The sequence below is a fragment of the Bufo gargarizans genome, chromosome 4, assembly GCF_014858855.1.
Source record: "Bufo gargarizans isolate SCDJY-AF-19 chromosome 4, ASM1485885v1, whole genome shotgun sequence".
Classification (NCBI taxonomy): Eukaryota; Metazoa; Chordata; class Amphibia; order Anura; family Bufonidae; genus Bufo; species Bufo gargarizans.
The window spans coordinates 46,316,303-46,340,881 of NC_058083.1; the positions used below are offsets into that span (position 1 = coordinate 46,316,303).

General features: G+C 42.0%; 1 protein-coding gene across 7 annotated transcripts in view; it reads left to right on the forward strand.

Moving 5' to 3' along the window:
• The window catches only part of NCOA1 (nuclear receptor coactivator 1), a 337,419-nt gene that overhangs the window by 186,466 nt on the left and 126,374 nt on the right, over positions 1-24,579 (forward strand). For 5 of the 7 annotated variants that reach the window (XM_044289125.1, XM_044289128.1, XM_044289129.1 and 2 more), the window contains exon 1: positions 5,136-5,262. The exons of 1 other annotated variant lie outside the window; for it this stretch is intronic. The gene's annotated coding sequence lies outside the window, so the exon portion shown is untranslated. Of the gene's footprint in view, positions 1-5,135; positions 5,388-24,579 lie in introns of those variants that run through there. One more of the 7 variants, XM_044289127.1, reaches the window with a different exon arrangement.

Sequence of the window (24,579 nt, forward strand, 5' to 3'; positions counted from 1 at the left end):
TTGCCCTCACTAGGGACTGGGAAACCCCTTTGATCCTTGAAAATGTTATCACGTTTCAGATTGAGTTTTGTTTCGGTTCCTCGTTGTTATGAAGATTTCTACTTGCTGAGAATAGAATTATTGTTACAGTTGGAAACAAAAAAAAATCTGACCATTTCCTGAGCACACAGCTGATGGGTTTGTTACAGTGTGTCGGTGAAGGAAATCCTGTGACCTACACACAGCAGCAGCTCAAATCTCTGATATGATGCTAAAAATGTAGCACTGTGGGTAAGATGTATCAGTTTGGAGTCCTGGCTGTTTAACTTACTATTGTACCAAACCCCTCAGCTGTGAGAAGTTTTTGTCCTGTGTAGGTTTCCAGCCCTTGAATGTAAATAAGAGTGTTTCCATTCAAAGACAGCAAGCAGTCTTGAAAACGGTAAGAAACTGGAATACAATGCACATCAGAAGTTGCAAACTGAGACCTCTCACAGCTGGGGGTTTGATACAATTGTCTCCAGTTTAGATAAGAGCAGCAGCACAAATGTCTTTCCTGTCTTGGTAGTTTGTTACAATGTTTCAGTGCATTGTTTTAATTTGTATCCGGTCCAGAGGATTGTCTGGATGGAATACAATGGCAACAAAACCTCAGCTGTGTGATGTACTAAGTATATATGGTTATCAGCCTCAGAAACATGTCATTATTCATTGACAGCAAGCAGAGGTCTTAACAGTGGGACGGAACGTTTAAGTACGGAACGTTTCCTCTGATGTGCATAGGCACCTTTAAGCTAGCCTTATTCCTTAAGATACTTTTGGTCTGAAAACTTGTTTTTGGCCACAGCTGTTCCTCCTGATCTGCCGTACACTGGCACACTCTGCTCGGGTGAGCAGAGTGTGGAGAGGGGAGTAAGCTGCTGTCAGACAACTCTTATACCCCATGAAAACATGCCTGATCCTTCTTTCCTCCCAACATTTGCCATCTAGGATAGTTAGGGCACCTCTAGAAAAGAGGATCAGGCCTGTTAAATTTCAACATGTCCGATCGTTCATTCCTCCCAAGAGAAACTCAGGACACCCCCATGCACATGCCCTATGGTTGGCCCGTACAATTACATTTTCCAGACTTGCCACCAACGTTTATCTGTTGTGTATGATCACCTTTCAAGTGGCACAAGATGTAAGCCTGGCATGCCCATTACACAAACATCAGCCAAACCTCCCGATTTTTGGCAGCCCCAGACAACCATAGGGCATGTGCATGGAGATGTGTTATAGTAGTTATATTCTTCTACATAGGAGGCAGTATAATAGTTATATTATTGTACATAGGAGGCAGTATTATAGTAGTTATATTCTTGTACATAGGAGCAGTATTATAGTAGTTATATTCTTATACATAGAAGCAGTATTATAGTAGTTATATTCCTGTACATAGGAGCAGTATTATAGTAGTTATATTCTTATACATAGAAGCAGTATTATAGTAGTTATATTCTTGTACATAGGAGCAGTATTATAGTAGTTATATTCTTGTACATAGGAGCAGTATTATAGTAGTTATATTCTTGTACATAGGAGCAGTATTATAATAGTTATATTCTTGTACATAGGAACAGTATTATAGTAGTTATATTTTTGTACATAGGAGGCAGTATTATAGTAGTTATATTCTTGTACATAGGAGACAGTATTATAGTAGGTATATTCTTGTACATAGAAGCAGTATTATAGTAGTTATATTCTTGTACATAGGAGGCAGTATTATAGTAGTTATATTCTTGTACATAGGAGCAGTATTATAGTAGTTATATTCTTATACATAGGAGCAGTATTATAGTAGTTATATTCTTGTACATAGGAGCAATATTATAGTAGTTATATTCTTGTACATAGGAGCAGTATTATAATAGTTATATTCTTGTACATAGGAACAGTATTATAGTAGTTATATTTTTGTACATAGGAGGCAGTATTATAGTAGTTATATTCTTGTACATAGGAGGCAGTATTATAGTAGTTATTTTCTTGTACATAGGAGACAGTATTATAGTAGGTATATTCTTGTACATAGAAGCAGTATTATAGTAGTTATATTCTTGTACATAGGAGGCAGTATTATAGCAGTTATATTCTTGTACATAGGAGCAGTATTATAGTAGTTATATTCTTGTACATAGGAGCAGTATTATAGTAGTTATATTCTCGTACATAGGAGCAGTATTATAGTAGTTATATTCTTGTACACTGGGACAGTATTATAGTAGTTATATAATTGTACATAGGAGCAGTATTATAGTAGTTATATTCTTGTGCATAGGAGCAGTATTATAGTAGTTATATTCTTGTACATAGGAGCAGTATTATACTAGTTATATTCTTGTACATAGGAGCAGTATTATACTAGTTATATTCTTGTACATAGGAGCAGTATTATAGTAGTTATATTCTTGTACATAGGAGGCAGTATTATAGTAGTTATATTCTTTACATAGGAGCAGTATTATACTAGTTATAGTCTTGTACATAGGAGGGAGTATTATAGTAGTTATATTCTTGTACATAGGAGCAGTATTATAGTAGTTATATTCTTGTACATAGGAGCAGTATTATAGTAGTTATATTCTTGTACATAGGAGGCAGTATTATAGTAGTTATATTCTTGTACATAGGAGGCAGTATTATAGTAGTTATATTATTATACATAGGAGCAGTATTATAGTAGTTATATTATTGTAGATAGGAGCAGTATTATAGTAGTTATATTCTTGTACATAGGAGCAGTATTATAGTAGTTATATTCTTGTACATAGGAGGCAGTATTATAGTAGTTATATTCTTTACATAGGAGCAGTATTATACTAGTTATAGTCTTGTACATAGGAGGGAGTATTATAGTAGTTATATTCTTGTACATAGGAGGCAGTATTATAGTAGTTATATTCTTGTACATAGGAGCAGTATTATAGTAGTTATATTCTTGTACATAGGAGGCAGTATTATAGTAGTTACACTGACGAGTTAAAGGGTAACAATATTGAGAACTTTTGACTTTCAGGCTCCATATTTCCATCCACTTCAGCATAGAAGATGAGACTCCCAGCATTTTATAGACAATCATCTTGGCTATCTCATACATAAATTGCAGCTATTTAGCATATGATTAGTTCTGGAGATTCTTCTCATGTAACTGCATTTACCGTTTTGCTCATTGATAGCGGTATCTCGGACAAGAAAATTGTTAAGCTGCATCATGTGAGGCCATGACAGTTGGAAGAATATGAAATGAAGTCCGTCCATCCATTCCAAAGCCAAGAGGTGGATGTCCAGGCAAAAAATCGGGGTCAACAAGTCGGCTCATCACAAGGTCTATCAGTACTGGGGCGACACACACGGCAGTGGAGGCGGCTCGTATGCTTCGTAATAGTGAGATCACAGACATCCAAGCAAGCAGCATGCAATGTGCATTACACAAGTCTGGAATGGTGGCCCGAAAAAAGGTGAAGAAGCCTCGACATCAGTATCATAATAAGAAGCATCGGCTCGAGTTTCCCAAAAAGTATTAACAATGGACGGTAAAAGATTGGAAACGGGTGATCTGGAGCGATGAGATGAAAGTCAACAGACTGGACTCTGATGGGTGCAAATGGGTCTGGAAGAAACCAGGGAAAATGGGGCTAACGGATCAAGAAATTGAAGGAACCATTAAGTTCGGTGGAGGAAGCCTGAAGATATGGGGTTGTTTCACAGCCAAAGACATTGGATACTTGACCAGGATCGGTGGTGGTTTAAATGCTGAGCTATATGTGAGTATCCTACAAGATGAGTTGCTTCGTATACTTGAGTACTATGGGTATGAAAAGGACGACATAGTGTTCCAGCAGGACAATGACCCGAAGCTTACATTAAGATTGGTGAAGAAATGGTTCAATGACGTAGAGGTGCTGGATTGTCCACCACAGTCCCCAGACCTCAACCCAATCGGACACTTATGGGTAGAGTTGAAGCTGAAAAAAGAAAAGAAAAAGCTGTATTCATACCCAAGTGAGTCGCCCAGTATGCACCAACCGTGGGAACGTGTAGAAAAGACCTGAGAACAGATTTCGGTCGAGACATGCTTGAATCTGATGGAGACCATGCCCAGAAGGATTCAGGCAGTGCTGAAAGCCACAGGTGGATTTACAAAATTATAAAAATTAAAATTTTGGAGCAAAACAGTAACAATGTTACATGAGAAGAATCTGCAGAACTAATCACATGATAAATAGCTGCAATTTCTGTATGAGATAGCCAAGATGATGATGGGGGTCTCAAAGATTTCTTGTTGTCTCTCCCATGCTTCTTCCATTTTCTCATATAAGGTATTCTAAAAACTGTCATATTGTAGTTATAGTTCTGTTTCTATTTTTACATTTTTTTTAATATGGTTTGAAGTTTCAGAACAAATGTACACATAAACCCTTTTACTGTATAGGTGGCAGAGCAGCCCCAGTTTTACAAGGGCGTGACAAACAAGTTTCTTTTGTGCCAAAGTTCATAAAGGTTATGGGAAAAATTTGCAAAGATATAAAAGAAAATAAAGGAAATAAAAAGTCTGCATTAAAAAAAGTTGAGAAAAAAAAAAAAGGAAATTTCTTACTTATATTTTTATTATCATATTAAATAGCTCAAAATTTGAACGATTATAAATTGATTCGCAAAGTGAAATCTAAATATGAAAAATAAACTGTTTAGTTTTATTTAAATATTAGAAAAAAAAATGACTTATAGTTATTCATGTGTCTCAAGAGGAATTACTAAACGCTACTTTTTTTGTTTCTTTTTTTGCTTATATTGCATATTTTTCAGGACGCGTTACATAATGTCCTTTTGTGTCCAGCAACATGTTATGCAATGAATCAAAAAAATTCTAAAACTAAAAAAAATAAAAAATTGAAATCGGAACAAAATTTTTATTTGTTTACAAAGAGCACAAACTTTTATGTATTGTCCTTTTCTGTATTCTTTTTTTTTTTTTTCTTTTAAGGACGAGCAAAGGCTGGCCCTTTAAAAGGCGTGGATCCGCAGGTTCTGTGATGCAATGGTAAACACTATGAGTAGGAACTTGTGTAGCCAGTTTACCCAGAATTCTCTGGGAAGGAGCTTGAAAAAAAAAAAAAAAAAAAAAGACCTAAACGTTGAGAGAAGGAAGCAATATACAGGACAGCCTCAATGACAAAGCAGACTGCCCCTATCAGCGATCCGCAGAGAAGCTCTGTCCTCCGGATTACCTGGGCAAATGTAAGATATGGACGGTCTCCGAAGGGGGGTTTAGGGGTTTGGAAGATCGGCCCGGATGCAGCGGGGTTTTTTATTGCATTTTTCTACGACCCTGCAGGAGGAGCGCGCAGACGTATGGAAAGGGGGTAAAGTATGGACTGAAGCCATGTTTATGCTGAAGTTACAATGCTGATTGTGCACGCCTGACTTGAGCCGACATGCTGGCGGGGTTTGGGGAGGGGGGCGGCGGCGGCGCTGGCGTTATTAAATAGATCCGGCTGAATTTCTGCAGCTCTTTAAATTTCAGCAAAAAAAGAAAAGAATATTTTTAATTCTTTTTTTTTTTTTTGCTCAGACATGCCTGGCAGCTCTGCGACATGTCAGCGTGGTGTCGGCCTAGGAGAGGGAGAAGGGGGTTAAGGGGAGGCTTAACGCTGTTGCTGCGTTCTTCGGCGCAGTGGGTTAACATGCTCATTTTTTGGGAGGGCAGCCCTGCAGGATGGCAAGAGTTAAGAGGGGGGGCCAATGCAAGCAAAAGGGTCTGGCGGGAGCATGAATTGGGTTGTTTCAGCTTACCCCTCCGGGGTGGTGAAGGTGGAAGCACCGAGACCTTTGAATTGGGTGTTAACCCTTGACATGCCGCACGGCTGGAAAAGCGTGTTTCCAGGCTAAAAAAAGGGACAAGTGCCCTCCCTTCCTTGGCCCCCTTTTCAATGACAGTTATAGGGGTGGAGGGCAGCATTGATTTTTTTTAACCCCTTCAGCGCTGAAACTTTGGAGTTATTTTTTATTAATTTTTTTTTGTCTTTTAACCCTTTTACACAAATCGCCGCTCTATAAAGAAATGAGTTCAGTCCAATCCCCTCCCCTGGCAGAGAAAGGCGTAAGTAGGCCAGTGCCCGGCTTTCCAGAAGATTAAAGTGTTTTGAATCATCTCCAGCACCCAGTTTAACCCATGCCATGCTGGCCTAAAGACTGCCAGGCTCCGTTTTTTATCGCGTACCAAATCGTAAGGAGTGCGGTGCTTCTGCAACCAAATGTGTGCCAGGCAGGTGCAGTGAGAAGGCGGGGGGGGGAGGGGGGGGGGGGTGTAGGGTACAAGTACTGGGTTTTCTGGACAAGGGGATTTTAACTCCTTTAATCGCTGCTTTAACCAGTTATGGATGTGGTGAGCAGGCACGCGGAGACATCTGGGAGCCTGTTGGGAGTGGTAGTCCTTTAACTCGCCAATAGGTCAGCACGTGAGCGCGCTCGTGCCGAACTTTATTTAGATATTTTTTTGGAATGTAATGAATCACTGGGCTTCGTGAAGTTGTTGACTGCTGCTACGTTCCGGAATTTTGTCGTCACTTGCTGTCACTCTGTAGCATCCTCGGGGACGTATTGATCTACAGAGATATGTTTGTAAGCGTTTTAGCCTTAGGAAATCCATTTGTGAAGTACGTTAAATGCTCAGTCGCCTTGAGTAATATCCTGCAGCGTATTTGTTTAGAAACTTTAAGGTTGAAACATTGTGGACGGTGATACAACGTATCGATTGTAACTTTTATATATATGTGCATTATGCATCCACTGGACTGAATTAAACAGATATTTAGTGATGTATATGGGGTGCAAAGTTTGCAGAGGCACCAGGGTTAGCATGCCCAAGGCAACCCCCAAAGGGTCCCGCACGATGTATGATGACAGCTCACATGTCAGTGTCGTGACAGGAAATTGTTGATGGTTTTAGGGTCTACAAGCTATGCATATAAACTGCGTCAGGAGAGGAAATCGTATGCATTTGTTATCGTATCTATTTTGCATCTATAATGTAAGCTCCGCTTTTAGCTGATACAGTAGACGTTGGCCTGCGCCCAGCGACTATTGTAAGTGGGTTAATCTGCTGAAACAATAATGTGCACGGCAAATTAATGCAAAAATAAATAAACTACCCTTAAGAGGGTGTACAAGAAACGTTATCGGCTAAAGGACAAAGGTTGGAGGACTTTGCTGCGCTCGCCTCCATGTACACACATCTGAGTTGCTTCATAAGATTGTATTATTCTGCCGCAATGTTGCCATGTGATAGGGATGGCCTATTATTGCATTGCATTGCCCCTTCGGTTACTGTTACATGGAATTCTGGTAACTTAAAGTGTCTGGAAGGCTCCAGAACCCACCCACTTTTGACTTGAAGATCATCGAGGATCCCAAGATTGTGAGAGCACACTCCGTTCAGATCTTGGCACTAAAGTTCCAAAAGCTGACGACTTAGCGCTTGCAATTTTGGTAGTTGTGGACCTTTACGTAATCTAATTCTAAGGCTAAACAATAGGGACACTCATGGTGGGACCTTGTGGCCCTCTAATATTAAACCTGATCATAGAAATGGGTCAGAAGTTTCTTGGTCAGGGGCTATGAGCTGAGGCCCTTGCTGATCCTTAGAATTAATGGGTTTTAACACTTGGAAGAACCCCATAGACTGTATTGAATTTCTCATAAAGTGCATCTGTTCAGACTGAATTTCTATCATTTTAGGGCTACAGAAGATCTCCAGTTAATCACTCTTTAGGAGAAAATATTGATTTGTGATGATCAGAAACATTTGATTTTATATACATATGTGTTGGGAAATCCCTGGCAAGCAGTGTCCCCAACTCTTCCTTTTTACAGAGAGAAGGGGTCAATTCCGACCCCATGGCAGTTCCCCGGATGTATACCGTATTTTTCACCCTATAAGACGCACCTGCCCATAAGACGCACCTAGATTTTTGAGGAGGAAAATAAGAGAAAAAAAAATTTGAACCAAAAAGTGTGCTTTTGGTGTGTTTTGAACTAATGGTGGTCTGTGGATGACACTGTTATGGAGGATCTGTGGATGACACTGTTATGGGGGATCTGTGGATGACACTGTTATGGGGGATCTGTGGATGACACTGTTATGGAGGATCTGTGGATAGCACTGTTATGGGGGGATCTGTGGATAGCACTGTTATGGGGGGATCTGTGGATAGCACTGTTATGGGGGGATCTGTGGATGACACTGTTATGGGGGATCTGTGGATGACACTGTTATGGGGGATCTGTGGATGACACTGTTATGGAGGATCTGTGGATGACTCTGTTATGGGGGATCTGTGGATGACACGGTTATGGGGGATCTGTGGATGACACACTGTTATGGAGGATCTGTGGATGGCACTGTTATAGGGGATATGTAGATGGCACTGTTATGAGGGATCTGTATATGACACTGTTATGGAGGATCTGTGGATGACACTGTTATGGGATCTGTGGATGACACTGTTATGGGGATCTGTGGATGACACTGTTATGGGGATCTGTGGATGACACTGTTATAGGGGATCTGTGGATGACACGGTTATGGGGGATCTGTGGATGACACACTATTATGGAGGATCTGTGGATGGCACTGTTATAAGGGATCTGTGGATGACACTGTTATGGGGGATCTGTGGATGACACTGTTATAGGGGATCTGTGGATGACACTGTTATGGGGGATCTGTGGATGGCACTGTTATAGGGGATATGTAGATGGCACTGTTATAGGGGAATCTGTGGATGACACACTGTTATGGGGAATCTGTGGAGGACACACTGTTATGGGGGATCTGTGGATGACACACTGTTATGGGGGATCTGTGGATGGCACTGTTATGGGGGGGATCTGTGGTTGACACATATATAGCGCCCCTCCTCTCACAGCAGTATTTATATGTAAACTCTAATCCTTAACCTCTTGTTAACTTTAGTTAAAGTAGCGCTATCTCGTGTACTACTACTTACTATCAAGTTCCCGTACCGTAGCAGGCAGAGTGGCCGACAGCGTAACGTCACTCGCTCACGTCACGCGTCTGCTCCGCCTGCTTCATTCATAAAGTGCGAGGGGCATCCACGGAACGTGAGTGAGTGACGTTACAGCTGCCGGCCGCTCTGCCTGCTTCGGGAGCTTAATAGTAAGTAGTAGTACACGGGATAGCGCTACTTTATCTAAAGTTAAGAAGAGGTTAAGGATTACAGTTTACACATGAATACTGCTGTGAGCGGCGGGGCCTGGTGTAAGAGTACAGTGACTGCACCGCGATTCCAGCGGTTGCCGGCCTCCAGCCCCTCCTCTCTCCCGCTGATACATCGCCACGCTGTCAAGCATCGCAGCCGGCCACGATGTATCAGTGTTAGCGATGTAAAAATGGCAGTATTCGCCCTATAAGACGCACTTTGGGGGGGGGGGAAAGTGCGTCTTAAGGGGGCGAAAAATACGGTAGATTTCTTATCTACTATTGGTCCGGGCTAGTAACCATCCTGTGAATGGCTGCCCTAAGTTCTCCAAAGTAACATATAATATTAAATCTTGTTTACTCTATGATAATACAGATAAACTAATATGTGTAACTATATTTTCCAGCAATTTCATCCCAAGCTTCACAAACGTCTCCCACTCTTGTCTTTTTAGTTTGCTGCTGAATAATTTTTTTAATGAAAAGTTACATTTATACGCTTCATAGAAATGATTCTTACACTATCAGGCTGAGCCACCGATGGCACCGTTGTGGGGCCCACCACCAGGCCCACGAGGTTCTGTAGACTTGGTCTTCTGCTGGGTTCTTGGCCATTGACTAAATCCTGTTTTTTCTTAGCCCACTCTAGCATCAGGCTTACTTAAAGGGCTAGTAATCCTGTACATAAAGAATAGCATTCATGTATGTGGCTATATAAGTTTCCATACATTGACAGATTGGGATTGTGTGAAAGAATTTCCTAAATAGCTGAGCACAAGGTATGTTCAACTATTACCTGCATGCAAGAGACTGGCCTCCTTCAAGGCATCGCTGTACATAGGAAAATATCAGATTCTGCAAATTGTTCAGATCGTTTTAACTTGTGAATGTTATTCGGCCAGTTTTTAAGACTCTAGATGAGCCACTTCACAGTTCATCTTCATAAGGACACCTGACCAGCAGTACTGCCCCATACACAAGCCATGACACCGCTATACAGGTGCAGAGGCCAAACTGTGACATTTAGTAGAGGGGCAGTGACATATCAGACCCTCACCCCCATCAACTCTTACTGTATGCCCCATGTTCCTCAAGGTTACTAAACTGGATGGTGGGAAGGGGCATAACATCAATGGCATGTCTTCTGTAGTATGGTATGGAAAATATGGGCAGAACATGGGCTTATTTTGCATGGATCCAACCTAAACTCTCTGTGCCATAGGATACATAGAACGGTATAAACCCCATACACTGTAATAGGATGCCAGAGTGCGGTAATATACCCCGTGTACATGGAGCCTTATAAGATATATCAGCTCTGCTCATGAAGAGTGACTGATGTTGACCACAGCCTTTCCCAGGGAATATGCTGCTATTAATCCTTTTATTGCAATATGGCCGCTTCTTAAGACTTTGTTCCCGGGTAAAGTCTACGTTCACACCGTGTTGATGTATCCAGGGAGCGATGGTTGCGATAACGTCAGATTTTACGATGGCGTTATACGAGTTCATAAGGCCGGAGGTATAAAGAGGAATGGATGTTAGTAGCAAGATTAAAATGCCCATAGGCAATGGGAAATTGGGGTAAGGTCTCCTCAGGAGTCCGGGTGTTGGGAGTCCGGCATATCCGAGGGTGAAGGATGGAGAGAGTGTTCTCCAACCAGGGAACCAGTGCTACGTTCTAACAGGCCAGGAGGGCGGCTCTGGATGATAGCCTTCATTGAGATCACCCTGAAAAACGGCCACCTCCACTTCATGCACAAGGCAGGCCGAGGAGAAGACGTGGACCTCACTTTGAAATGCTCGCTGGGTTACTGCAAAACTAGGATAAAAGCCAAAAGTGATAGCAAAGAGCAAATGATGTTTTGACTGCAGAGATTTGCTTTACTTAACACCGGAATAATCTGGGCATAGCTGGTATATCATAAGCATATTCCTGCAGAGGCTAAGGGTTATCATTCATTTACATTCCTACTGGTAAACATGTACACAACCCATAAAGTGAGATAGTGCCTTGTATATAGTGATATGGAGCATGCTGGTATAACCTGGGCATCTCCTGTATATAATTATATATGTACAGCTGGTATAAGTTATACATCTTCCTGTATATAGTGATATGGAGCATGCTGGTATAACCTGGGTATCTCCTGTATATAATTATATATGTACAGCTGGTATAAGTTATACATCTTCTTGTATATAGTGATATGGAGCATGCTGGTATAACCTGGGCATCTCCTGTATATAATTATATATGTACAGCTGGTATAAGTTATACATCTTCTTGTATATAGTGATATGGAGCATGCTGGTATAACCTGGGCATCTCCTGTATATAATTATATATGTACAGCTGGTATAAGTTATACATCTTCCTGTATATAGTGATATGGAGCATGCTGGTATAACCTGGGTATCTCCTGTATATAATTATATATGTACAGCTGGTATAAGTTATACATCTTCTTGTATATAGTGATATGGAGCATGCTGGTATAACCTGGGCATCTCCTGTATATAATTATATATGTACAGCTGGTATAAGTTATACATCTTCCTGTATATAGTGATATGGAGCATGCTGGTATAACCTGGGCATCTCCTGTATATAATTATATATGGACAGCTGGTATAAGTTATACATCTTCTTGTATATAGTGATATGGAGCATGCTGGTATAACCTGGGCATCTCCTGTATATAATTATATATGTACAGCTGGTATAAGTTATACATCTTCTTGTATATAGTGATATGGAGCATGCTGGTATAACCTGGGTATCTCCTGTATATAATTATATATGTACAGCTGGTATAAGTTATACATCTTCTTGTATACAGTGATATGGACCATGCTGGTATAACCTGGGTATCTCCTGTATATAATTATATATGTACAGCTGGTATAAGTTATACATCTTCTTGTATATAGTGATATGGAGCATGCTGGTATAACCTGGGCATCTCCTGTATATAATTATATATGTACAGCTGGTATAAGTTATACATCTTCTTGTATATAGTGATATGGAGCATGCTGGTATAACCTGGGCATCTCCTGTATATAATTATATATGTACAGCTGGTATAAGTTATACATCTTCTTGTATATAGTGATATGGAGCATGCTGGTATAACCTGGGCATCTCCTGTATATAATTATATATGTACAGCTGGTATAAGTTATACATCTTCTTGTATATAGTGATATGGAGCATGCTGGTATAACCTGGGTATCTCCTGTATATAATTATATATGTACAGCCGGTATAAGTTATACATCTTCTTGTATATAGTGATATGGAGCATGCTGGTATAACCTGGGCATCTCCTGTATATAATTATATATGTACAGCCGGTATAAGTTATACATCTTCTTGTATATAGTGATATGGAGCATGCTGGTATAACCTGGGCATCTCCTGTATATAATTATATATGTACAGCTGGTATAAGTTATACATCTTCCTGTATATAGTGATATGGACCATGCTGGTATAACCTGGGTATCTCCTGTATATAATTATATATGTACAGCTGGTATAAGTTATACATCTTCTTGTATATAGTGATATGGAGCATGCTGGTATAACCTGGGCATCTCCTGTATATAATTATATATGTACAGCTGGTATAAGTTATACATCTTCTTGTATATAGTGATATGGAGCATGCTGGTATAACCTGGGTATCTCCTGTATATAATTATATATGTACAGCTGGTATAAGTTATACATCTTCCTGTATATAGTGATATGGAGCATGCTGGTATAACCTGGGTATCTCCTGTATATAATTATATATGTACAGCTGGTATAAGTTATACATCTTCTTGTATATAGTGATATGGAGCATGCTGGTATAACCTGGGCATCACCTGTATATAATTATGTGTACAGCTGGTATAAGTTATACATCTTCTCTATATAGTGATATGGAGCATGCTGGTATAACCTGGGCATCTCCTGTATATAATTATATATGTACAGCTGGTATAAGTTATACATCTTCTTGTATATAGTGATATGGAGCATGCTGGTATAACCTGGGCATCTCCTGTATATAATTATATATGTACAGCTGGTATAAGTTATACATCTTCTTGTATATAGTGATATGGAGCATGCTGGTATAACCTGGGCATCTCCTGTATATAATTATATATGTACAGCTGGTATAAGTTATACATCTTGTATATAGTGATATGGAGCATGCTGGTATAACCTGGGTATCTCCTGTATATAATTATATATGTACAGCTGGTATAAGTTATACATCTTCTGTATATAGTGATATGGAGCATGCTGGTATAACCTGGGCATCTCCTGTATATAATTATATATGTACAGCTGGTATAAGTTATACATCTTCTGTATATAGTGATATGGAGCATGCTGGTATAACCTGGGTATCTCCTGTATATAATTATATATGTGCAGCTGGTATAAGTTATACATCTTCTTGTATACAGTGATATGGACCATGCTGGTATAACCTGGGCATCTTCTATATATAATTATATATGTACAGCTGGTATAAGTTATACATTTTCCTGTATATAGTGATATGGAGCATGCTGGTATAACCTGGGTATCTCCTATATATAATTATATATGTACAGCTGGTGTAAGTTATACATCTTCTGTATATAGTGATATGGAGCATGCTGGTATAACCTGGGTATCTCCTATATATAATTATATATGTACAGCTGGTATAAGTTATACATCTTCTTGTATATGGTGATATGGACCATGCTGGTATAACCTTGGTATCTCCTGTATATAATTATATATGTACAGCTGGTATAAGTTATACATCTTCTGTATATAGTGATATGGACCATGCTGGTATAACCTGGGCATCTCCTGTATATAATTATATATGTACAGCTGGTATAAGTTATACATCTTCTTGTATATAGTGATATGGAGCATGCTGGTATAACCTGGGCATCTCCTATATATAATTATATATGTACAGCTGGTATAAGGTATACATCATCTTGTATATAGTGATATGGAGCATGCTGGTATAACCTGGGCATCTCCTGTATATAATTATATATGTACAGCTGGTATAAGTTATACATCTTCTTGTATATAGTGATATGGAGCATGCTGGTATAACCTGGGCATCTCCTGTATATAATTATATATGTACAGCTGGTATAAGTTATACATCTTCCTGTATATAGTGATATGGAGCATGCTGGTATAACCTGGGTATCTCCTGTATATAATTATATATGTACAGCTGGTATAAGTTATACATCTTCTGTATATAGTGATATGGAGCATGCTGGTATAACCTGGGCATCTCCTGTATATAATTATATATGTACAGCTGGTATAAGTTATACATCTTCTTGTATATAGTGATATGGAGCATGCTGGTATAACCTGGATATCTCCTGTATATAATTATATATGTACAGCTGGTATAAGTTATACATCTTCTTGTATATAGTGATATGGAGCATGCTGGTATAACCTGGATATCTCCTGTATATAATTATATATGTACAGCTGGTATAAGTTATACATCTTCTTGTATATAGTGATATAGAGCATGCTGGTATAACCTGGGCATCTCCTGTATATAATTATATATGTACAGCTGGTATAAGTTATACATCTTCTGTATATAGTGATATGGAGCATGCTGGTATAACCTGGGTATCTCCTGTATATAATTATATATGTACAGCTGGTATAAGTTATACATCTTCTGTATATAGTGATATGGAGCATGCTGGTATAACCTGGGTATCTCCTGTATATAATTATATATGTACAGCTGGTATAAGTTATTCATCTTCTTGTATATAGTGATATGGACCATGCTGGTATAACCTGGGTAATGAACGTTTCTTGTATAAGATGGGCCTAACAGTTTTGTTTTACTTCTTGAATGTACAACGTTCAGACAAGACACGGACTATGGCGCCGGCAGGTGTTGGTTTGTCTTACTGAGGAGACAGACAGACACATCTGGGACCACGTGGAGGCGTTTGTCTACATACAGTGGTTCTATGCAGAGACCAGATGGAGAGTTTGCAGGAAATGAGGGACTGGTGAGGGGGGATAGATTTGCAGTATATATGTGAGTATATGGTGGATGTAGAAGAAGATACAACTGATGTACAATAGTCTATTTCATCGTCATGTTGCAGCAGTAGGTGGCCGGGTGGACAACCAATGTGGGGTGGTCACGCAGCTTTTCCAGAATCCTTAGAGCTCGTTCTGGCTAATTATACAGCAGCATGTAGCCGCGAGGATTTCTATTGTGTAGTGAATCATATCAGGTACCTGCGGAGAATCCGTGTGAGGACCCTGCTTATCTTTTAATCCCGTCAGATACTAGGAATGCCACTAAGTGCTCCACAAAGCAGCTTCTTAAAGGGGAGTTCCTCTTTTGGAAAAAAAATGTTTAAGCGCTACACTTTGTCTTTCTAGTAACCCTTGTTAGTGTTCTATTCCTTTAAATTTTTACATCTTCACTTTCGAGGTAGTTTTGACATCTATGGGTAGCCGCCTAGTAAGGGGTGGGGGTGGGGAGGACCACGTTCCATCTCATTTCCAAACCGTCTGGTTTTTGACTAATATTCTGGATTAGAGGATGCTGGATGAACAGAATTAAGACAGTGAATCATTGGCGGCAATGAATAGGGGCAGACGGCAGACTTTCTCACACATTTGCTTCCCATAGGATAACCCTGGGGTGATGTGTTGCTCGAGCCCCTGACAGCTGCAGGTCAGAGCTCAGCCGCAGCTTTGTGTTCTCCTATTGAGTTCTATGGAAGTGTCACGGGGGGGGGGGGGGGGTCACAAAAAGTGAATAATTCTTCCTGAATAGACAGATCTGTGCTGAGAGTCCATCACTGAGTCCATCCTGAGCCTGACGTGTCCCGAGACCTCTCCATTCATACCCGGCCATCATCCATAGTTACCAGACACGGGGCTGTGACCAGTGGCCATGTAATCATCATCAGCCCATATAACTGCGTCATGGCACTGGTCGTGATCAGTCATTACCGTATGTCAGCGCCCTATCATTATAACATAGCATTGTCATACCATGTAGCATTGGTACTTAAATACTGTTTGTAGAGGTCCAAGTACTTGGGTGTGCCGCCGGGTGAAGGTCCAAGCCGCTAAAAATGTAAGGCGAGGCAACACCAGTGGCAGGCAGTGCCATGCATGGAATCCCTACCGATCCTCTTAGTGTCCGAAAACAGTGAGTGCCCCTCAGACAGTAATGATGCCCTTTAGTGGCCCTCAAACAGTAATGTTGCCCCTTAGTACCTCTCAGACAGAAATGATGCCCCTTAGTGCCCCTCAGATAGTATTGATACCTGTTAGTGCCCCTCAGATAGTAATGTTGTCCTTTAGTAGCCCTCAGACAGTAATGGTGCCCCTTAGTGCCCCTCAGGCAGTAATGATGCCCTTTAGTGCCCCTCAGATAGTAATGGTGCCCCTTAGTGCCCCTCAGGCAGTAATGATGCCCTTTAGTGCCCCTCAGATAGTAATGGTGGCCCTTAGGGCCTCTCAGGTAGTAATGATGCCCTTTAGTGCCCTCAGACAGCAATGATGCCCCTTTGTGCACCTCAGACAGTACTGATGCCCTTTAGTGCCCCTCAGACAGTAATGATGCCCTTTAGTGCGCCTTAGACAGTAATGATACTTGTTAGTACCCCTCAGACAGTAATGATGCCCCTTTGTGCCCCTCAGACATTACTGATGCCCTTTAGTGCCCCTCAGATAGTAATGATGCCTTTGTGCCCCTAAGATAGTAATGATGCCCTTTAGTGCCCCTCAGGCAGTAATGATGCCCTTTAGTGCCCCTCACACAGTAATGATGCCCCTTAATGCCCCTCAGACAGTAATGATGCCCTTTAGTGCCCCTCAGACAGAAATGATGCCCTTTAGTGCCCCTCAGACAGTAATGATGCCCCTTAGTGCCCCTCAGATAGTAATGATGTCATACCACCTGCTGAGCTGTGTATCTAATCCTGTCATTTCTGATACTAGTTGCTGTAACTAAACTTGTGTTTGATTCTGTCTGCTGAGCTGCTGTATCTAAGCCTATCATGTGTGATACTGTCTGCTGAGCTGCTGTATCTAAGCCTATCATGTGTGATACTGTCTGCTGAGCTGCTGTATCTAAGCCTATCATGTGTGATACTGTCTGCTGAGCTGCTGTATCTAAGCCTATCATGTCTCATACTGTCTACTGAGCTGCTGTATCTAAGCCTATCACGTTTGATGCTGCCGTATGTGATCTTACCTTGTGTAATACTGTCTGGTGATCTGATGTATCTAACTCTTTCTGTCATGTTGGATACACTGACAGAGAGTATCTCTGTGGGCATCGCCCGCACTTCTCTGCTTCGCTCCTTTTATAAGTCTCGTTGTGAGAGTCCATGGCGTGTGACTGATCCGTCTAACAGGTGACATCATCAGTGACAACCACTACTTGGAATATTACAAGGAAAATCATTAAAGGTCTGGTCCAGGACTTGAAAAGCATGGCTTCTTCAAGCAACAGTGCCACACCTGTCCATGGGTTGCGTCTGGTATTTCAGCTCCATTGAGGCGAATGGAATTTGATTGCAATATCACGCACAACCTGTGCACAGCTGTGGCGCTGTTTCTGGCACAAGCCATGGTTTTCTAATCCTTTGCAACCCCTTGTATGTGCAGTGGGGCAAACAATAGGGTGGGATAGGTCAACCCCAGGCCTGTCTGCCAACGGGTTCTCCAGAGATGAGACACTTAGTATGTCCCACCAACAGGAACATCATGACTGTGCTCTTAGACCTTACAGCCCATGGGGTGGGGGAGGGTCAGGGGTTAACAGATACGGTAGAGTTTTGCGTTACAGACGTGGAGAAAGAACAGCAACGCATTTCGTGTCTTGCCGACTCGGCAGCTATCGGTGCTCTTGACTTGTGTTTTCTCCATAGATACATAATAGACGTCTGCAGAATGTAAACCAATCAATAGGGCAACACTGACGCGTTCCATAAATCCTTTATTTTCCACTACCTCATCCTTCGATAGAATATTTTTTCATCTTCAGGATAGGCTGCATTACAGATGGTTTTAATTTCGGGCGCTAAAATCAAAGGCTGAAAGAAGAATCGTATTCCTGACAGGAGATCTTCACATGAAAGCTGATTAGCGGCATAATCGTAACCCGGTACCGGCCACTGCGACTGCAGACGTTCACAAGAGCTTCACGGGACAGAAGAAGGATTTATTTTAGTCTAGTATCTCCGTTGTTCTCCTCTACAGCCTGATATTTGCCCCCACCCCTTGTAGAAGAGAAGATGGGTGATGTGATCCTCAGAATGGTACCTCCCCATCATTTTCCTATTATTGTGGTTCCTAATGAGGTTGCAGAAGTTTAGACCTGGTTTTCAACAACCAAAGGGAAGGATAAATGGGGCCATCCAAAGTCCAGAGCTTCTTGTTGAGCCCACAGCTTCCATATAAAACCACTGTATGGTGTTGAATGGGGCCAACCAGAATCTGGGTCCTCCTTTTGGCCCGATAGGAGTTAAATGGCCCAAACGTCTTGGTGATCATGATCTTCAGACTGGTACTCTTTCACGTTCTGCTAGTATTGAGGTGCCTTAAAAGGAAGTCTAGAGCCAATACACACAAGGCCATTGGGCCAACCATAGCCAGTGCCCACCTATTGGGCCCATAGTTACCAAATAACGCTAGCCAGTGAGAAGTTGAATAGGTCTTTTTTGGGTCTGTAGGAGTTTAGTAGCCTCACCTTCATGGTGATCATAATCTTTAGACTGGTACTTTCCTATGTTATGGTAACATCGAGGTACCTCAAGAGGAAGTCTAGAGCCACCCAATGGCAAGGTGAATGGGCCAACCAGAGCCAGTGCCCACTTCTACTAAATAACAACAGCTAGTGAACCAAACAGAATCTGGAACCCCTTTTTGGGCCTGTAGGAGGTAAATGGCCCCACTTTCATGGTGATCAATCATGATCTCCAGACTGGCACTCCTCCATGTTCTGCTAGTATTAAGGTGTCTCAGGAGGAAGTCTAGACCCAATATACACCACCAGTGGCGTAACTAGAAATCACTGAGTCCCACAGCAGATTTTTGAACAGGACCCCCCTCCCCCCAGCAACTTCTTCGCAACCCCCTCTTCCCATGCAACCTCCAATCCTGTGGCTAGTCAAGATCGCTCTCTCAGACGAGGCCCGGCAGCCACTTCCTACAGTCTCAGGGGCCCTGACAATAAAAACTTTTAGTCCTCCTCCTGGGTGGGCCCTTTCTGAGTTTGGGCCCCAAAGCAGCCGCTTCCTCTGCTTCCCCTATAGCTACGCCCCTGCACACCACCCAATGAAAAAGAGAATGGGCCAACCAAAATCAGTACCCCCAATTTGGTCTCATAGATAGCAAATAACATGACAGTATGGGTTGGACAGTACCAACCAGAAACCCCTCTTTTGGATCTATAGTTGTTAAAAGGCACATATGCTCTTGATATGGACACTTGTAGAAAGTGTGATCCTCAAAATGGTACTCCTCTACGTTATGTTATCATTTAGGTGTCTCATGAGAAAGAGGAGTCTAGAGCAGATTTACACCACCAATGGGAAGGTGAATGGAGTCAACCAGAGCCAGTGCTCCCTCCCTCCCCCTCTTGGGCCCAAATGACCTCAATTTTAGGACACATACAGGATGCTTTTGAGGCGACCACTTACCAAGAGATGGGTGGAGTGCTCCTACAATGAAGTGGTCTAGAGCTGGTGCACCCCACCAAATGGGAAGGTGAGTGGAGCCAACTAAAGTCTGAGCCCCAAAGGGCCACAAATTAAGCAAACAGACCTACATGGGGTCAAACAGTGTCTGGGCCCCGTCTAGAGCTCATAGTAGACAAGCTGCCCCAATGTGATATATATATATATATATATATAAAAAAAAGCGCCACTTGATGTTGTTTCTAGATTAAGGGCCAACACATTGGAGAAATTGCCCTCACCCTGCCCCCACTTCTAAAAATGCCTTCCATATCTGTAAGCATCTTGGAGTTTGTGTCTGGGCTTGGATCATGTCCTCCGTATGTGTCTTGCATCCTCCGGGCACAGTCGCTGTATTACGCAGAGGGGAACGCGCGCTGCTTCCCTTCGTCTTCAGATGTTTACTTTCATGTCTCTTGATTTTCTAAGTAATCAGCACAAACATGGAATCCAGACATTATCAGATCGACCTCTGGATGTGCAGGATCTGACCAGGGCCTTCTGCTGACTGCACACATCACCGCACCGTAATCCAGATGATGAGACGTCATCATGGTGGTAGAGGTTGGCCTGGGTTTAAGTTTCAGAAATTCCAATATATATTGTGTGTGATACTGTCCAGGATATCTAAACCTATGTGCGTGTTATACTATTTGCTGAGCTGTGTATCTAATATTATCATGTTTGATACTGTCTGCTAACACAGGGTATTATATAGCGGTAAGGGGTAGTAGTGTATATACTGGTATAACATAGGGTGCTATATAGCGGTATTGGGTAGTAGTGGGTATATACTGGTATAACATAGGGTGCTATATAGCGGTATGGGGTAGTAGTGTGTATATAGTAGTATAGCATAGGTTGTCATATAGTGGTATGAAGTAGTAGTGTGTATATACTGGTATAACATAGGGTTCTATATAGCGATATGGGATAGTAGTGTGTATATATTGATATAACATAGGGTGTTATATAGCGGTATGGGGTAGTAATGTGTATATACTGGTATAAGATAGGGTTCTATAAAAAGGAATGGGGTAGTACTGTGTATATACTGGTATAACATAGGGTGCTATATAGCGGTAAGTGGTAGTAGTTTGTATATACTGGTATAACAGGGTGCTATATAGCGGTACGGGGTAGTAGTTTGTATATACTGATATAACATAGGGTGCTATATAGCGGTATGGGGTAGTTGTGTGTATATACTGGTATAACATAGGTTGTTATATAGCGGTATGGAGTAGTAGTGTGTATATACTGGTATAACATAGGGTGTTATATAGCGGAATCAAGTAGTAGTGTGTATATACTGCTATAACATAGTTTGTTATATAGTGGTATGGAGTAGTAGTGTGTATATACTGGTATAACATAGGGTGCTATATAGAGGTGTGGGGTAGTAGTGTGTATATACTGGTATAACATAGCTTTCTATAAAGCGGTATGGGGTAGTGTGTTTATACTGTTATAACATAAGGCGCTAATATGGCGGTATGAGGTAGGTCTGTGTATATACTGATATAACATAGGATGGTATATAGCGGTATGGGGTAGGTGTGTGTATATATTGGTATAACATAAGGTGCTATGTAGCAGTATGGGGTAGTAATGTGTATATACTGGTATAACATAAGGTGCTATGTAGCAGTATGGGGTAGGTGTGTGTATATACTGATATAACATAGGATGGTATATAGCGGTATGGGGTATTGGTGTGTATATACTGGTATAACATAAGGTGCTATGTAGCAGTATGGGGTAGGTGTGTGTATATACTGATATAACATAGGATGGTATATAGCGGTATGGGGTATTGGTGTGTATATACTGGTATAACATAAGGTGCTATGTAGCAGTATGGGGTAGTAATGTGTATATACTGGTATATAATGGGGTCACTTGTGGTTTACGACTATAGGAAGGGTCTCTATGAATAGCATGAGACTCCCCTCTGCCATCGTCACTCGGGCTGCCCCTCTCTCCGGGGTGTAGACTAGATAACAAGTCACTATGGAGCTGCGGGTTAATTAGGCACCTGGCACGGTGCCCGTCCGCTCCGTGTTTACATCAGCCCCACTCTGTTTTCTTCGACGGTTGGCAAACAGCGAGCTGTAGATGTTCCTCACAATGATCTGTAGATGTAATAATGTATACTGGTGGTAGCGGCCCAAATTGGCTCCTGCCCCTTGTGGTGGGGGCCCTCAGATGTCCCCCAGAAAGGTGGGAAACACAATCTACCACAGACGTTGGAGAAGTCCAACATGTGTTTGTCATGATATCCGCTAATTTCTTCCACAGATTTGCTGCCGATTTGACCGCGGATTAGCCCGCCCAGTGGGATTCATCCATATGAGGTGATCTGTCCCTGTTTCCATTCAGTAACCCCGCCAAGAGGGGAGGTGTCAATGAGAGGCAGAGGGGATTCCCAAATTTTCTGCAGTTTCTTGCGGATTTTGGGGTGCAGTACGTGAAATTTAAAGGGGTTTTCATACTGATGACCTATCCTCAGGACCTTGGTCCCTCGCCGATCAGCCGGTGATTGCCGCCACCTTCTCTCAGTTTGCCGACCACAGCGCCGTCCATTGGATAGTGGCTATGCTTGGTATTGCAGCTCAGCCCCATTCACCAAGGCCACGTGACCGACGAATGTGACGCCAAGGAAGAGGTTACGTCCTCTTCAAACAGCTGATCGTTGAGTGGCTAGATACTGACAACCTATCCTGATGGTAGGTCATCAGTATAAAACACTCAGAAAAACCCCTTAAATCCACACAACCCTAGAAGGCTGGGTGGTAACCAAGATGTCTGCCGTGACCACTGCCACAGGAGTTGTCACCCAGCTTTTAAAGAAGGGGACGCAGCACTAAAGAGGTCAGACCCTTGCAATTGTAAAGTGATAGCGTATCCTTTATTAGATCCCTTTAATAGCCCATTATATGATATTACGTTACGTGGATGATGTCACTGGGCCGGATTGAATCACCTGCCCTTGCGACCTAAAGCCGCGCCGGGCCCTCTCAGATCGGAGGAAGTAATAATAGGCTTCTGGAAGAAAGACGTTAAGTCGCTGCCCTGCTGAGCTTACATAAAGTGTCCTTGTCCCTGCGCACCCCCTGCTATGCACGGATGTAGCAGAGCTGAATGGGTCTTGTAACCATTTCATCTGCGTAATCTTATTCCGGCCTAATATTGTGTAGGCCGCCCTCGCCGCAGAAGAACGGCTCTGACCCATCATGGTATGGACTCCACAAAACCCTTGAGGAGTCCTGCGCTATCCACTAGCACATCCAGCGGCAGCCTACAGGATAAAGTGTTCTGAAACACTCTCATCTATTTATTTTTTCCCCACCATTTTCAGGATCTCTGCTTGCTGTCAGTGAGGCCAAAACATTCTTGTTGATACCCCACAGGCTGTAAAACCATCTTGATCATGTCCATCTGACTCAGTGTCTCTGGCTGAGGCCAAATGTAGGGGCCGAAGTGAACAAAACGGCAAGTTTTACCACAAAGGGCACCATTTGGCGGCACATTTTATGCATTTACACACACACAAAAATACTAAAATTGCGATTTGATAAAACTTCATTAGATTGCGTTTTTTGTACCACATCATGACCATACATTTATCAAACTGGTGTAAAGTAGAACTGGCTTAGTTGCCCATAGTAACCAATCAGATTCCACTTTTCATTTTGGACAGCTCCTTTGGAAAATGAAAGGTGGAATCTGATTGGTTGCTATGGGCAACTAAGCCAGTTCTACTTTACACTGGTTTGATAAATGACCCCAGTTGTGTTTTATTGATCGAAACCTGTCTAAATGTAAGAATTGTCACCCATCACATTCACCGGTGAATGATTTAGTTAAAATCGCCCAATTACTGTAACAAATGAGTATTTTTGGCCTCAAAAATAACACATTTTAAGTTGTAATTCATTTCTGGGGTTTCTCTCCAGCTTTGTCCACATAATTAATCACTAAATTAATTAACAACGCAGGGTTGTTACCTCAGCAAAATGTGGCGGATCAGCATTTCTGGGAATTAGTTACCATGGAAACCATAGCAGAGGCCTCCATGTTAAAAGTTTAGCTTAAAGTACCCTGAGATGTATGTGAGGTGCCAGCTAGAGAGAGTATGGATGTTATGGGGGGGGGGGGTCCTTTCTCTGAACCCCTCCTCTCCGTTACTCAGGACGGGGGGCTGATAAGAAAGAGAGGCTCCTGCTCTGGAGAACTAAGCCCGACCAGCGTTATACGCGATCAGCCATGATAATGAGCCACCACCCGCCTAATACTGTGTAGGCCACCACAAGAACAGCTCTAAGCTATGGTGTCATGGATGCCACAGGACCTCTGAGGAGTCCTGTGGTATCTGCCCAATGCGGCCTATGTCGATCCCAGAGATGATGATCGGATTGAGATCTGGGAATTTGGAGACAAGTCGTCGCCTTCATCTCTTTGTCACGTTCCTCATTTCTGGACAGTGTTTGCAATGTGGTCGAGACATTATTCTGCTGATAGAGGGCACTGCCACGAAGAAGGGTACTTGTCTG